A 15,627-nucleotide genomic window follows, 5' to 3' on the forward strand; every position below is an offset into this window, starting at 1 on the left:
ACCCAGTGCCACTCAGCTCTGTGTCCACTGCTTTGGAGGGTTTCCTGGGGTCTTCCCTCTCTAGCTGGTATGAAATTTAAAATGTGGAGATTTCCCAGAACATTGACATTTACAATATTTTTTTATTTCTTTTGAATAAGAGTGGCATCTTCAGCCCTAACTAGCTTCCTGCATTCTCTGGCTGCTAAAGGAACTGATATTTTTAACTCCAATATCTCTGTCTCTGAGCTCTTGAAGAGATTCATCTGATCTACTATATAATGTCCAAGTCATTTTTTTTGCCTCATTCAGGCCAAGAGTTGCTCTTATTAATATAATTCAAATAAAATCTGAAGCTAGGGAACATGTATATAATTCACATTCTAAGTAGGGGAAATTTTGCAAGCATTCTTTAAAATTCTGCTGCTTCACAATTTGCCATTGTTCAGCTCAGAAAGCAAAGCTGTAGAATCTCTTAATATTGTGGTAATTAATACTCAATGTATGATGTCTCATTTTACTCAATTTATACTTAGTATGCCCTGCCAAAATGTAATAAAGAAAACACTTAAAAAGCCACAAAGGCATAAATTATTAAAACATTTCCTCCTGAAGCATTATTTTAAATAATACTTACTGCAATGTCATCTAGGGCATTTGGAGATTATACTTTACTAATAAATATCTTGGCTGAGGTTCATTCTGCAAGCAGGGATAATGCAAGTTAGATGTATCTGTCTTTAAAGGTGAATAGATACCTGCATAGGAAGGGTGTTGGGTGCCTTTCATCTGTCCTAAGAAAGCTTGGTTGGTGAGACTTTCTGGAAAAATGTCTGAAGAGAGTAGTGAAGGGTGGGAACTAAGAGCATCCCTGACCACAAATCCTTTCAGAAAGTATACTTGCTCCAGGATAAGGATAAGCACAGAACAAGCAGAAGACATGTTCTCAAGATTTGTTAAGATAGGGAGAGAAGATATGGATACTGCTAGAGATAGAGAGATGCTAGCCTCTGCAGAGATCAGATTGTATGAAAGAAGAAAACCAAGGGTCGTGGATCATGGTTTTTACTGATTTTTCTTTTTTTAAATCTCTAGATGTGAATAGAACGGTCTTTTAATAGTTTCACAGCCAAAAGCTTGTGTTTCCCTAAATCACTTTCTATTTTTCCTACTTTTCTGATCAAAATGAAGAAATATTAAATGTTCCAATGATACTGGGCACAACAGAAACAGAAAAGACCTATTTATAATGTCATATTTTGTTGAAATGCTTTCACAGGTCCCAACTATAAACCCCATACAGAGCTCACAGGGGAAACAAGAAGGAAAGGTGATACGAACTGCTTTACCCAGAGTGAGCCCTTCTGTAGCACAGGTGCTGAAGTTACTGTTTACAAAAGGCACGAGGTTGTTCTCCAGACAGGGGCATGTACAGCAGCTCTTGATCCCCTTTGGAGGCTGTTTTTAAGGGTGTGGCTCCACTCTGCCTGGAGCAAGTATCTTTTCTGAAAGGCTCTCCAGGAGTATCCTGGGAAATTCTGTCATACCCAATTGTGACTTCCTGGTTGGAGAGGAACTCAGAGAGATAACTCAATTAAAAGCAGTTTTACACCTTAAAACTAAAATATAATACTCCCAAATGCATTCTCTATTTAAAAATGAGTAGGTCGGACTCGGTACTTCAACATCCCATTGCCTTATCCTTTAATTCCCCTCTATTTTTCTATCCCTTCTTTGCATTCATTCTCCCGGGAGAGTCTGTATTTCAAATCATTTTGAAATATGTAACAAAAATAACTTTTGTGCCTACATACTTTGGTTCTTGTTCCAATTGGAACTTGTTAAAACAAAAAAAAAGTGGGATTAGTTCTCACTGGTTGAAGCTTAGTTTTTCTACTGTGTTTAAAGTGAGTGGAGGGACTTGTAACTGACAGCTTGCCTTATTTTAAAATCTGAAACTTTGTACAGGAAATATTTAAGATACTTTTATTGTAGCATTTTTGTCATAGGAAAGAATAAGGAATAACTGAAACTACCAAAAATAAAAGAATAGTTATATCAAATGATGGTGTATCAACATTGTAGTAATGGAATGCTATGTAGTTGTTCAAAAGCATAAGATAGAACTACACAATGATATGAGAAGATTTATAAGTCTTAAGTGAAAAAGGAAAATTACAGACTATTATGAGCAGTCTGAAACCATTTAGTAAACTCTCAATAATGTATACACACAAACATAAGGCATACATACATGCATGTATAGAAGCATATCTGAAAGGGTGTGCATCAAAATGATAACTATGAGTACTTCTGAGAATGTCCGGGAACTGTGAATGGAAAAAAGACATAGATTTAGTATTATGTCCTGTGTGACAAATAAAAAGAATATAAAGACAATAATAATCCATATGTTACCTCTGAGAATTAACCAGAGTAACATCTTTTCTATTTGTTTTTGCTCTTTTTGGTTAAAAGTTACATGCTAATTTTAAAGATTTTAAACAATGATAAAAATAATCAAAGTGAATTTGAAAGTCAAAATAAAGCCTAATCTTTATATTAGGTGAGCATGATTCCAGACAGCTCTAAGTATGTAAAAATGCAGATACACATTCTTTAAAAATAATTATAATCACAATTCATAAAAGATGCATTAATGCCAAGTTCACTTAATTATAAGGGGAAGAACCTGAAACATTTGCTGAATTTCAAGTAAATGTATCCTCATCACAAGATATACCGTTTCTTAATTTATTCCTTTAAGGTTAAGATAAAGATATTAAAGATGAGGACAGAGTCATTATGGGTTTCTTGTTTTGGTTTTTGTATTCATTTATTTATTTTTATCTGTTGCTTTAAAATTTTTTTTTCCTTTTATTTATGTATTTATTTATTTTTTAATTTTTTATTTTTACTTTATTTTACTTTACAACACTGTATTGGTTTTGCCGTACATTGACATGAATCCACCACGGGTGTACATGAGTTCCCAAACATGAGCCCTCCTCCCCCCTCCCACCCCACATCATCTCTCTGGATCTTAGACTAAGATTTTTCTATGAAAGATGAAAATTGCTCTCTCACATTAGTTCCTATAATCCCTTTCCTTTAACTCTTTATTTTTGCTAGCTATGCTAATATTTTACTCTCTTTATTATTTTGTTCTGTGATCATCAATTCAATTTAATAGAGTCTAAATAAGAATGGTTCTGCTTCTCACCATCAGTTTCCTTTTTAAAATCAGTTTCTTCAGTCCTGAGTTCCTTGTTTATACTGCTATACTTTAGACAGATTTTGAAAGATTTTTTTTTCCCAAAAAATGAGTTTATGGGCCTTTTACTCACTGAGGAATTCATATTTGAGCCTCTTAGGTAGCTGTTATCCACACTTTCAGAACACAGATATTCATCTTTTATTTTTTTTTATATTAACTTTTTATGTAGGGAAGTCTGAGACTTGATATATTTAAGGGATTTCTGTAGAAAATCTACTTTTTCTTCATATATGACAGAAAATTTTGTTCTTATTCTTGAGTAAAATAGCATAACTTGTATGAGTCAGGATTAAGTGCTGATTGTCAAATTTTTATGATAGACTATATATTCATCTAATATTTAAGTCATGTATGGGTGTGAGAGTTGGACTATAAAGAAAGCTGAGCGCCAAAGAATTGATGCTTTTGAACTGTGGAGTTGGAGAAGACTCTTGAGAGTCCCTTGGACTGTAAGGATATCCAACCAGTCCATCCTAAAGGAGATCAGTCCTGGGTGTTCATTGGAAAGACTGATGTTGAAGCTGAAACTCCAATACTTTGGCCACCTGATGCCAAGAGCTGACTCATTTGAAAAGACCCTGATACTGGGAGGAATTGAAGGCAGGAGAAGGGGGTGACAGAGGATGAGATGGTTGGATGGCATCACTGACTTAATGGACATGGGTTTGGGTGGACTCTGGGAGTTGGTGTTGGACAGGGAGGCCTGGCATGCTGCGGTTCATGGGGTCACAAAGCATCAGACATGACTGAGTGACTGAACTGAACTGAACTGAGAGAGATGTTAAGGCCTAAGGAGGTAACTTTCCAGGTCACACAAAGGCACATTTAGAGATGATGACATGAGAAATAATTTAGAATGTTCAATAAATAATAGGTTGAGTTGAAATGGATTAGAAATGCTTTGCAGATTTTGCCCTGGCAAATTTTTAAAATAATCTTTCACATTATATTTTTCTTTATTTTGTATTAGAGAACACTTAAATTCTTGGTCACCTGCAAGTTAATAAGTCAGAGTGACTTAATGATGCTAGCAATGGATATGCAGTTAGAGTTTATACGTTATATACTTGGCATATTTTCAAGCTCTAGTTTTGTGGAAAATAACTCCCATATCACCCTTATTCCATTCTCATTTATATGATTATCAATAAGGAAGCAGCCATTTTGAATTATATGAACCCTGATTGCAGAGATGCCTCTGATCCAAAATTTTTGTGTCTTCTTCTCAATAATGTATTTACCACTAAAAAAAGGTGTCAGAGCTGTTTTCCTTTTTTCTAATTACTGAAGAAAAAAAGACAAAGCTGTGTAATCCCTTCTTGTTCCTTTCTATCATGTGGAAATTCTGTGTAAAAGAGAAATAAAATGAAGAACTATAAAGAGGAAAATATACATGAGAGGTATGAGAAAATATACATGAGAGGTACTACTGATATATATCCATCCCTAGTTACATTTCTTCCTAAATCTTTCAGTCTTCCCATCACTGAATTACCTGAGACACTACAATAATATTTTTTTGATTTTTTTTTTCCTTTTGATTAGGTTATTTTTGGACGGAGTTATTTAACAAAATATACTACTGCTTTTTTACATGTACAATTTGATCTGATTCTAGAAATAAGTGTTAGTTGCTCAGTCATTTCTGACTCTTTGTGGCCCTATAGACTATAGTCTTCCAGGTTCTTCTGTCCTTGGAATTCTCAAGGTAAGAATACTTGAGTGCGTTGCCATTCCCTTCACCAGGGATCTTCCCAACCCAGGGATTGAACCCAGGTCTCCTGCATTATAGGCAGATTCTTTACTGTCTGAGCCATATAGCCCTATATGAAAAGGCATTGTCTTAAGGCATTTGTATCAGGTTCCTCATCTATAAAGTTTGAATGTCTTTATAAGGTCATGTAAGTAGTAAATTGAATACCTTCATTCAGATAGCCAAGGCACAGAAAATGATGTAGGAAAAAAGTGATGGGAGATTTAGTGTATAGGACTTGCATTACTGACAATTTCTTTGACTTTTTATACCTAAAGATTGAAGGCAAAGGAGAAGGGGTTGGCAGAGGATGAAATGGTTAGACAGAATCACTGACTCATTGACCATGAATCTGAACAAACTCCAAGGCACAGTGAAGGACAGAGGAGCCTGGCATGCTGCTATCTATGGGCTTGCAGAGTTGGGCACGATTTAGTGACTGAACAACAAGAGCAATGGATGGCATGGGAATTTAGTTCAGATGATACTGACCTGCGGGGTTACAGTTGGGCATATTAAACTGCATCCCAGTGAATACAGGAAGGGAACTGAGGAGGGATGCAGGTGAGCACTTGTTCGCTGCCCATTGCTGTTCAGTTGCTAAGTCGTGTCTACTTTTTGCAGTTGCTTCATTATCTTGTGGTTCTTGATCATGGATTTGGTTGTTTTTCTAAGGACAATGGGCTTCTCTGGTGGCTCAGTGGTAAAGACTCTGCCTGTCAATGCAGGAAACCCATGAAATGCAGGATCAATCCTTGGATTGAGAAGATCTCCTGGAGGAGGAAATGGCAACCCCTCCAGTATTCTTGCCTGGAAAATTCTATGGGCAGAAGAGCCTGGCAGGCTATTGTCCATGGGGTCACAAAGAGTTGGACATGACTGACCACACAAACACAAGCAGTTTGTCTACAGTTTAGGTACCTGCCCATCTTTGGGCTTCCCTGGTAGCTCAGCTGGTAAAGAATTTGCCTGCAGTGCAGGAGACCCTGGTTTGTTTTTTGGATCAGGAAGATCCCCTGCAGAATGGATAGGCTACCCACTCTAGAATTCTTGAGCTTCCCTGGTGGCTCAGACAGTAAAAAATCTGCCTGCAATGCAGGAGACCTGGGTTTGATCCCTGTTGGGAAGGTCCCCTGGAGGAGGGCATGACAACTCACTCACTCTTGCCTGGAGAAACTCCATGGATAGAGGAGCCTGGCAGGCTACAGTCCATGTGGTCACAAAGTTGAACAGGATTGAATGACTAAGCATATCATACCGAAGTCCAAGTAGGTTAAAATTTAGCATATTTGAAAGAGGAAGTTTGGTTTTAGAGAAGGAATGACATCAGCTGCTGGGATAGTAAAAGTGCAGACAGACTGCACTAGAAGAATACTTTTTGAGTGTTTTTTATTTAAATTCTCTGGCTCATTACTTCCACTAACTTCCTACTCATAAATTGACCTCTGTTGGTATGTATTGTCTCAATTTTCTCTTCTGTTAAAATGAAAAATATGCCACTTAAATCTAATTATTCTATGGTGTATCTCTACTCATCCTAGCCTCCTATTCAGAAATTCTGCTTTCTTGGTTAGACCACATTCTTTCCTATATTTTAACTTCTCAAAACACACACACACACACACACACACACACACACACACACACAAAGCAAAATGTAATTTTCTTCAAGCTCCTGTCTTGTTTCTAATTTCTCTTTATAGAAGAAATATTTTGAAGAGTGGCATATGTTGGCCCCATTAATCATTTCTTATCAGTTATTCCCATGGCCACAAATACTGTTCTATGATGAAATTTCAATTGATTTTTCTTAATCCTTATTATCCTCAAACTCAGTTCAATTCAATTCAGTCACTCAGTCATGTCTGACTCTTTGTGAACCCATGGACAGCAGCATGCCAGGCTTCCCTGTCTATTGCCAACTCCTGGAGCTTACTCAAACTCATGTCTATTGAGTCAGTGATGCTATGCAACCATCTCATCTGTCATCCCCTTCTCCTCCCACCTTCAATATTTCCCAGCATCAGGGTCTTTTCAGATGAGTCAGTTCTTCACATCAGGTGGCCAAAGTATTGGAGTTTCAGCTTCAACATCAGTCCTCCCAATGAACATTCAGGACTGTTTTCCTTTAGGATGGACTGGTTGGATCTCCTTTCAGTCCAAGGGACTCTCAAAAGTCTTCTCCAACACCACAGTTCAAAAGCATCAGTTCTTCTGCTCTCAACTTTATAGTCCAGCTCTCACATCCTTCCTTTACTACTGGAAAATCCAAAGCTTTGACTGGATGGACCTTTGTAAGCAAAGTAGTGTCTCTGCTTTTATAATATGCTGTCTAGGTTGGCCATAATTTTCTTCCAAGGAGCAAATATATTTTAATTTCATGTCTGCAGTCACCATCTGTAATGATTTTGGAGCCCCCCAAAATAAAGATTTGGATTAAAGATTTACTGAGCATGGCCCCATCCATCAGAACAAGACCCAGGTTCCCCCTCAGTCAGTCTCTCCCACCAGGAAGCTTCCATAAGCCTCTTATCCTTCTCCATCAGAGGGCAGACAGAATGAAAACCACAATCACAGAAAACTAACCAATCTGATCACATGGGCCACAGTCTTGTCTAACTCAATGAAACTATGATCCATGCCATGTATGGCCACCCAAGACAGATGGGTCATGGTGGAGAGTTCTGTCAAAACATGGTCCATGGAGAAGGGAATGGCAAACCACTTCAGTATTCTTGCCTTGAGAACCCCATGAATAATATGAAAAGGCAAAAAGATAGGACACTGAAAGATGAACTCCCCTCAAACTCAGGGTAGCATTTAACATTACTTAACATTTTTTATTCCTTAAAATATCCTCTTAATTTTACTCCCGACTCTAAACCATCTCCTCATTATTTATAACTGATCTCAGTTTTTCAATTACAACCAATATTTATCTCGTTCTCACTCTGTACACTCTCTTGAATCAGCTGGATACTGCCGTGGCTTCTGTGGCTGTTCGTATTCTGATCAATCTGCATTCTGTTTCTCCATCTAGGCTTAGCTTCTCATCTAGATACTTAAATATATCCTTTTATGAGTGTGACACCACAAATGAGACTATAATATCCCCCCACACAATGACTGTCAATACCATCAACAAAGTTTCTTAAGTCAGAAAATGAGAAGTCATTCTTGACTCCTTTTCCCCCATTGGCTTTACATATTTAAGAACATCAGGTTAGCCATGTAATTACATCCCTATTCTCTCTCCATCTCCACCATCATAGATATCTTGAGGCACCATTCATGTCTCTTCTTCAGAATGTAGTCACTGTTCTTTTAGTTTCCAGAGGTATTGCCTGATGCTAGCTCCCATGAGTCTCTCTGTTGCAACTGCCCCCATTTGAGGGGTTTAATTTCATTCATTGTTAAGCTCCTCTCCACATACAGCCCATATGTTTGTTAATGGAGTTTCTTATGGTTTATTATGTGTTGAAGGATAAGGAGGTGGAGATTGTGTTTAAGTTTAATGGTATGGGGGACAGGTCCATTTGCTTTAAAAAGGAAAAACACTGTTGCCTTAATATGAAATTGCCTCAGGGATTCCCAGGTGGTGCTAGTGGTAAAGAACCTGTCTGCCAATGCAGGAGATGCAAGGGATGTGGGTTCCATCCCTGGGTTGGGACGATCCCCTGGAGGAGGAAATGGTGGCCCACTACAGTATTCTTGCTGGGAGAATCCCATGGACAGAGGAACTTGATAGACTACAGTCCATAGGGTAGCAAAGAGCCAGACAGGACTAAAGTGACTTATCATGCAGGATTTTTAAGGGCTAGTTGAGACCTGTGTTTTATCAGCAGCATAATTTAGTCTCTTCCTCTGCCCAAGCCTTCTTCACTCACTCAGCTTCTCCAATAAAGGCCTGCATATTGGTTTCTTTGTAAGAATCTGTTGTGAGATTAACTATCACTTTTTCTTGCACTAGTTTCTCTTGCTTGCCTCCCTGACTCTACTTTTTTTCTTCTGGTAAATTTGCCACACTGCAGCTAAAGTGATCATACTAATATCCCACTTGGTTCTGTGGAATGTTTGCTAAAGACAATAACATAAATTCCAATTATATTTAGGAGAGATTTTAACATCTTCTACTTTACATGATAAATGTGAGATCAAGGAGTATGCCTGTCTTATAAATTCCATAATCTCAAATTCCTGACTTTTAGTAAGTACTTAATATTTTAATATAAATAAATGATTGGTTATCTACCCTATGTCTGAACTCCTTTATCAATAATAGTGAGAAAAAAAAACTATTAAACTAAATAATCTAATCCTACATTCTACTTTGCTTTGAATTAGCTACATGACCTTATGTCACTTTGGAAGAATTTTGCAACCAATGTAATTAGGAGATTTTTAAGGTAGCTGATTTCCAAGAAGTCTACAAGAATGATGTTATGCAGTGTTTATGTCTATCAAATTATTTATCAACCTGTGTCTGAGTTCACAAATAAGCAAGTGAAGAATATAAGAACAATTTACAATGATCAATAAAGTATCATTTTTACTTGTCTGAATTATTTACATTGCCCTTAAAATGAGAAAATGCTCCCTTATCTTTGTCCCCATCACTCCTTGAGTACTTAATTGGGCACCCAGAATACATGTGCAGATATTCGATACATGAGTATTAAACAGACATTAACTAATGTCTCCAGGATAAAGCAGAGCGAAGATTAAAACAAAACTGTGTAGATTTGGGTTAGCTTGTAATTACTAAAATGTACTTTGTAGAAGGTCACAGTGGTCAAACCATAATTGCAATGTAAGATTATTTTTCTTGCTAAGTAAGTGAGTCAAAATGTTCATATGTTTGAGGAAATATTTGTCAATTTCATGTTTGTAAAAAAAGAGCACTGGCTGGCCTTCAATCAGTTCACTTCAGTTCAGTTCAGTCACTCAGTCGTGTCCGACTCTTTGCGATCCCATGAATCGCAGCATGCCAGGCCTCCATCACCAACTCCCGGAGTTCACTTAAACTCATATCCATCGAGTCGGTGATGCCATCCAACCATCTCATCTTCTGTCGTCCCCTTCTCCTCCTTCACCCAATCCCTCACAGCATCAGAGTCTTTTCCAATGAGTCAACTCTTCACATGATGTGGCCAAAGTACTGGAGTTTCAGCTTTAGTATCATCCTACCAATGAATACCCAGGACTGATCTCCTTTAGGATGGACTGGTTGGACCTCCTTGCAGTCCAAGGGACTCTCAAGAATCTTCTCCAACACCATGGTTCAAAAGCATCAATTCTTCGGCACTCAGCTTTATTCACAGTCCAATTCTTACATCCATACACGACCACTGGAAAAACCATAGCCTTGACTAGACGGACCTTTGTTGGCAAAGTGATATCTCTGCTTTTGAATATGCTCTCTAGGTTGGTCAGAACTTTCCTTCCAAGGAGTAAGTGTCTTTTAATTTCATGGCTGAAATCACCATCTGCAGTGATTTTGGAGCCCCAAAAAATAAAGTCTGACACTGTTTCCACTGTTTCCCCACCTATTTCCCATGAACTGATGGGACCAGATGCCATGATCTTCGTTTTCTGAAGGTTGAGCTTTAAGCCAACATTTTCACTCTCCTTTTTCACTTTCATCAAGAGGCTTTTTAGTTCCTCTTCACTTTCTGCCACAGGGGTGGTTGGCCTTACCTGTATATAATTTTTCAAAACAATAAACTCCTATTGAAAAATTTGGACATCTGTTATGCAGCAAATGGTAACTCACTAAAAATCTCTCTTCAGTAAACAGAATTTCAGTATCCTGGTGTAAAATCTTCTAGAGCCAAGATAGTTTCCCTTTTCTAATTTAGTAATCTTTAATATGATAGACAATTTTAGGTAATATTTTACTTTTGAAGTTTAGCAATATACTTATATTGCCACAAAGATATATCGATAGAATTCCAGGAAGTGACATACTACCTCTGGATACCGTGACTCAGTGGAGCCAAATATATTAAGATGGCTATGATTAATGGTTTCAGAACTGTTAATGATCAAAATAAATGCTCATCGCCGTGCTAAGACAGATGTGTTAGTCTCTGAACACAGTAGCAACTGTGTTGATTGCTGTGGTGACAAAGAAATACAATCACAGTGGCTGGAGATGTTACTGTTAATCATGGGTGTAATCTTTCTTGTCTACTTTACACACATGAGTTGAATGTTAGGGGGGAAGTTGTGGTGGAGAAAAGGTGACCTTCAAGGTTTCCCCACTTAACGTTTAGAGACTTGATTTCTGTGCAAAATGTAAATAAGACATACAGATCATTTAACAAGATTGTATATTGTTAATGTCTTGGCTTCTGTGATTATATTTGGTTATATAAGATGTTAAACATTTGGGGAAGCTGGTTGAATGCTAACACAGATACTCTTCGTTTAACAAAAATTCTGCAAAATTCAGCTCTCTTATTGCAAAATAAGACAAGGGTGGCTTTGGACCAGACAAGAATAATGATTAATCACTGGCCCTGTTACTCTAAAGGGTCATCACTCTGTCCCTGGATCCTAGTCTGTTCATCCATTAGAGCAGAGTGTCACAACTTCTGAATGAAACTGAAGTTGTTAGCTCATCCAAAAGCATACCACAGTTTTAGGAAGTATAAGTGCTTTTAAGAATGGTGTCACCTCTGTAAACACTAGACTTCTATTTCTCTGAAACCTGAGCATTGCCATTACTGCCTGGAGAATGGGATGAGAGTAGAATATTTGCAGCTTAAAAGGCTTTGTAATAAATTATTAACCTCAGCAGAACTATGTCAACCTAATTTACAGAAAAAAATGACACATCACTATGTTTTCCCTGTTAAAGTGAGTCATAGGCCTTCTGTCTGCCCCTTCTGGAAAACTGAATGGTCTAGGTTGAGGACACTTGAAGTTTCATCAACCTGTCAGAGGCCCTAAATAACTGAAGTTCAACAAAGCAGAAGATCTTGTTTGTATGGTTTGCGTTTGTTATGTGAGGGTGGCAGTATTGTTCAGTCACGCAGTCATGTCCAACTCTTTGTGACCCCATGGACTGCAGCACGCCAGGCTTCCCTGTTCTTCATCATCTCCCAGAGCTTGCTCAAACTCATGTACATTGAGTCAATGAGGCTATCCAACCATCTTGTCCTCTGTTGTCCCCTTCTCCTCCTGTCTTCAATCTTTCCCAGCATCAGGGTCTTTTCCAATGAGTCAGCTCTTCATATCAGGTGGTCAAAGTATTGGAGCTTCAGCCTCAGTTCAGCATCAGTTCCTCCAATGAATATTCAGAATTGGTTTACTTTTGGATTGACTGGTTTGGTTTCCTTGCTGTTCTTGGGATTCTCAAGTTTCATATTTCAGTGTATAAGCCTTAAGAGAGAGAAGCTTTTATTTGTATTTTGGATGATGAAGAAGCTTAAGTTAACGAGTCCTGTACCCATGGCCAGGTATTCATTTGGATATTCAAAGTTCATGAATAGCCAGATGTCTTTGGAACACATACGACTTTGGCCCTCAAATCTCTATTTTATGTTTTATAGAATAAGGAAAAGGGCAGTTGTGAGGCTAAAGGAAAAATGATCTCAGAAAAATAGGAAAGATGAGATAAATAAAAGAAGGTAAAATAATGGTTGCTAAAAATAAATTATAAGAAATTAAAATCTGAAATCAAGATCTTTCTGTAATTGCCTGGCTGTCTACTCCCTGGGCAGTAACTAATGTGATGCTTATTTTTATTTGGGGGGGGGGGGAATATTAGACATGCATCTGCTCTGTCTCCTCTAATTTGAGAAACTAAAAAAATCCCAGACATTCTAACATCTTAACAGGCATTCCAAATCACACTGGCCTTAGGTCCCTCTGATTGTTCTGACCTTCCTGAAGTAGCTCTGAGGTCTCAGCTTGCCTGGCTCACAGGCCTTATGCATCATTTTCTTGACTTCTGAGGATAAGAGAGAGATTATCTAACATGAAAACTTGGGAAACAGTCCCTCAATTTTCCCTGGAGAGATGGCTGTACAGTCTCTCTCAGTGGGTTATGTTGTTGAGTGCTCCCTCTTCTTCCAAGTCATTGATTAACTCTGAAGTCTCTTTAATGACTATCTGAGAAACCATCCATTCATACTTACTTATAACACTTATTACTATTATAATTTTTTTTTTTACTAATTGTGTTCTCATGATTCAGAACATCTTCCTTCTCTTTCAGATCATTATCACTCCATGATGGTGGTTCTAACTCTGAAAATTTAAACCAGGCTATCATTTCTATAGACCATAATCACATTCCCCATAAAAGAACATTTTGAATGCTGAAGGATGATTTATCAAATATGTATAGAGCTCTTCTCTTTGCTTTTGCTCAGCTCATATTCTTACCTCAGCTTTCTTATCCATTAGAGATCCTGCTTTCCACTTTGCCTTCTCCTACATGGTAATCATTTCTCCCCAGCATATTCCTTTTCCTATCCAACCATGAACACCTTGGAATGGTACCTAATTTTAAATATTTTCTCTAGTGTAAGAGACTTTTGTTCCCACCCACAATTTTCTTCTTTCTCCTTCCATAAAAATCTTTCTTTAAATGATCAATTCTCCAAATACATAAATTTCAGTATATATTTCCCATTTTGCCCTCAAGATTGACTGATTTTTAATGATAAAGCTTAGTTTTAATGTAAATGAACCATTTGTATAGTGTGCCTGCAGGCTCAGTTGCTTCAGTCCTGTTTGACTCTTTGCAACCCTGTGGACTGTAGCCCACCGGGCTCCATAGTCCATGGGATTCTCCAGGCAAGAATACTAAAGTGGGTTGCCATTCCCTCCTCCAGAGAATCTTCCTGACCCAGGGATCATTTTCCGTCTACTATATTGAAGGTGGATTCTTTATTAGCTCCTGGGGAAGTCAATTTGTATAGTATGAAAAATAGCAACTTATTTCCTTTAAATGTAACTCTTAATATATTGAATATGTTTGTTCAAGCTACATATATCTATGGTTTCAAAGCCATAATTTAAGAGACTACTCATCAACAAGTAGCAATGCCTTCTTTGGCACTAATCCAGCATTGGATGTCATTAGAATTACCTACAGATTTTAATGAAGAAAAAGAAAACAAAATACTAATTTCCACATCACACCATTTATTCTCTGGCTGCATTTAACACAAAATGTTTTGCAAATCTGTCCATGTATTTCTTTTGCCCTACTATGACTAGTCAGCACTGGCCACAGGACCTGGAATGGTCAGTTTTCAATCCAATCCCAAAGAAAGGAAATGCCAAAGAATGCTTAAACTACTGCACAATTGTACTCATCTCACACACTAGTAAAGTAATGCTCAAAATTCTCCAAACCAGGCTTCAGCAATACGTGAACCCAAAACTTCCAAATGTTCAAGCTGGATGTAGAAAAGGCAGAGGAACCAGAGATCAAATTGCCAACATTCAATGGATCATCAAAAAAGCATGAGAGTTCCAGAAAAAACATCTACTTCTGCTTTATTGACTATGCCAAAGCCTTGGACTGTGTGGATCACACTAAACTGTGGAAAATTCTGAAAGAGATGGAAATACCAGACTACCTGACCTGCCTCTTGAGAAACCTGTATGCAGGTCAGGAAGCAACAGTTAGAACTAGACGTGGAACAACAGACTGGTTCCAAATAGGAAAAGGAGTACGTCAAGCCTGTATACTGTCACCGGCTTATTTAACTTATATGCAGAATACATCATGAGAAACGCTGGGCAGGATTAATCACAAGCTGGAATCAAGATTGCTGGGAGAAATATCAATAACCTAAGATATGCAGATGACACCACCCTTATGACTGAAAGTGAAGAAGACCTAAAGAGCTTCTTGATGAAAGTGAAAGAGGAGAGTGAAAAAGTTGGCTTAAAACTCAACGTGGAAGCAACCTAGATGTCCATCAGCAGATGAATGGATAAGAAAGCTGTGGTACATATACACAATGGAGTATTCAGTTCAGTTCAGTTCAGTCACTCAGTCGTGTCGAACTCTTTGCGACCCCAAGAATCACAGCACGCCAGGCCTCCCTGTCCATCACCAACTCCCGGAGTTCACTCAGACTCACGTCCATCAAGTCAGTGATACCATCCAGCCATCTCACCCTCTGCCGTTACCTTCTCCTCCTGCCCTCAATCCCTCCCAGCATCAAAGCCTTTTCCAGTCAGTCAACTCTTCGCATGAGGGGGCCAAATTACTGGAGTTTCAGCTTCAGCATCATTCCCTCCAAAGAAATCCCAGGGTTGATCTTCTTCAGAATGGGCTGGTTGGATCTCCTTGCAGTCCAAGGGACTCTCAAGAGTCTTCTCCAACACAGTTCAAAAGCATCAGTTTTTTGGCTCTCAGCTTTCTTCACAGTCCAACTCTACTCAGCCATTAAAAAGAATACATTTGAATCAGTTCTAATGAGGTGGATGAAACTCGAGCCTATTATACAGAGTGAAGTAAGCCAGAAAGAAAAACACCACACAGTATACTAACATAGTATGGAATTTAGAAAGATGGTAACAATAAACCTGTATGAGAGAGAGCAAAAGAGACACAGATATATAGAACAGTCTTTTGGACTCTGTGGGA

The sequence above is a fragment of the Ovis canadensis genome, chromosome 22, assembly GCF_042477335.2.
Source record: "Ovis canadensis isolate MfBH-ARS-UI-01 breed Bighorn chromosome 22, ARS-UI_OviCan_v2, whole genome shotgun sequence".
Taxonomy (NCBI): domain Eukaryota; kingdom Metazoa; phylum Chordata; class Mammalia; order Artiodactyla; family Bovidae; genus Ovis; species Ovis canadensis.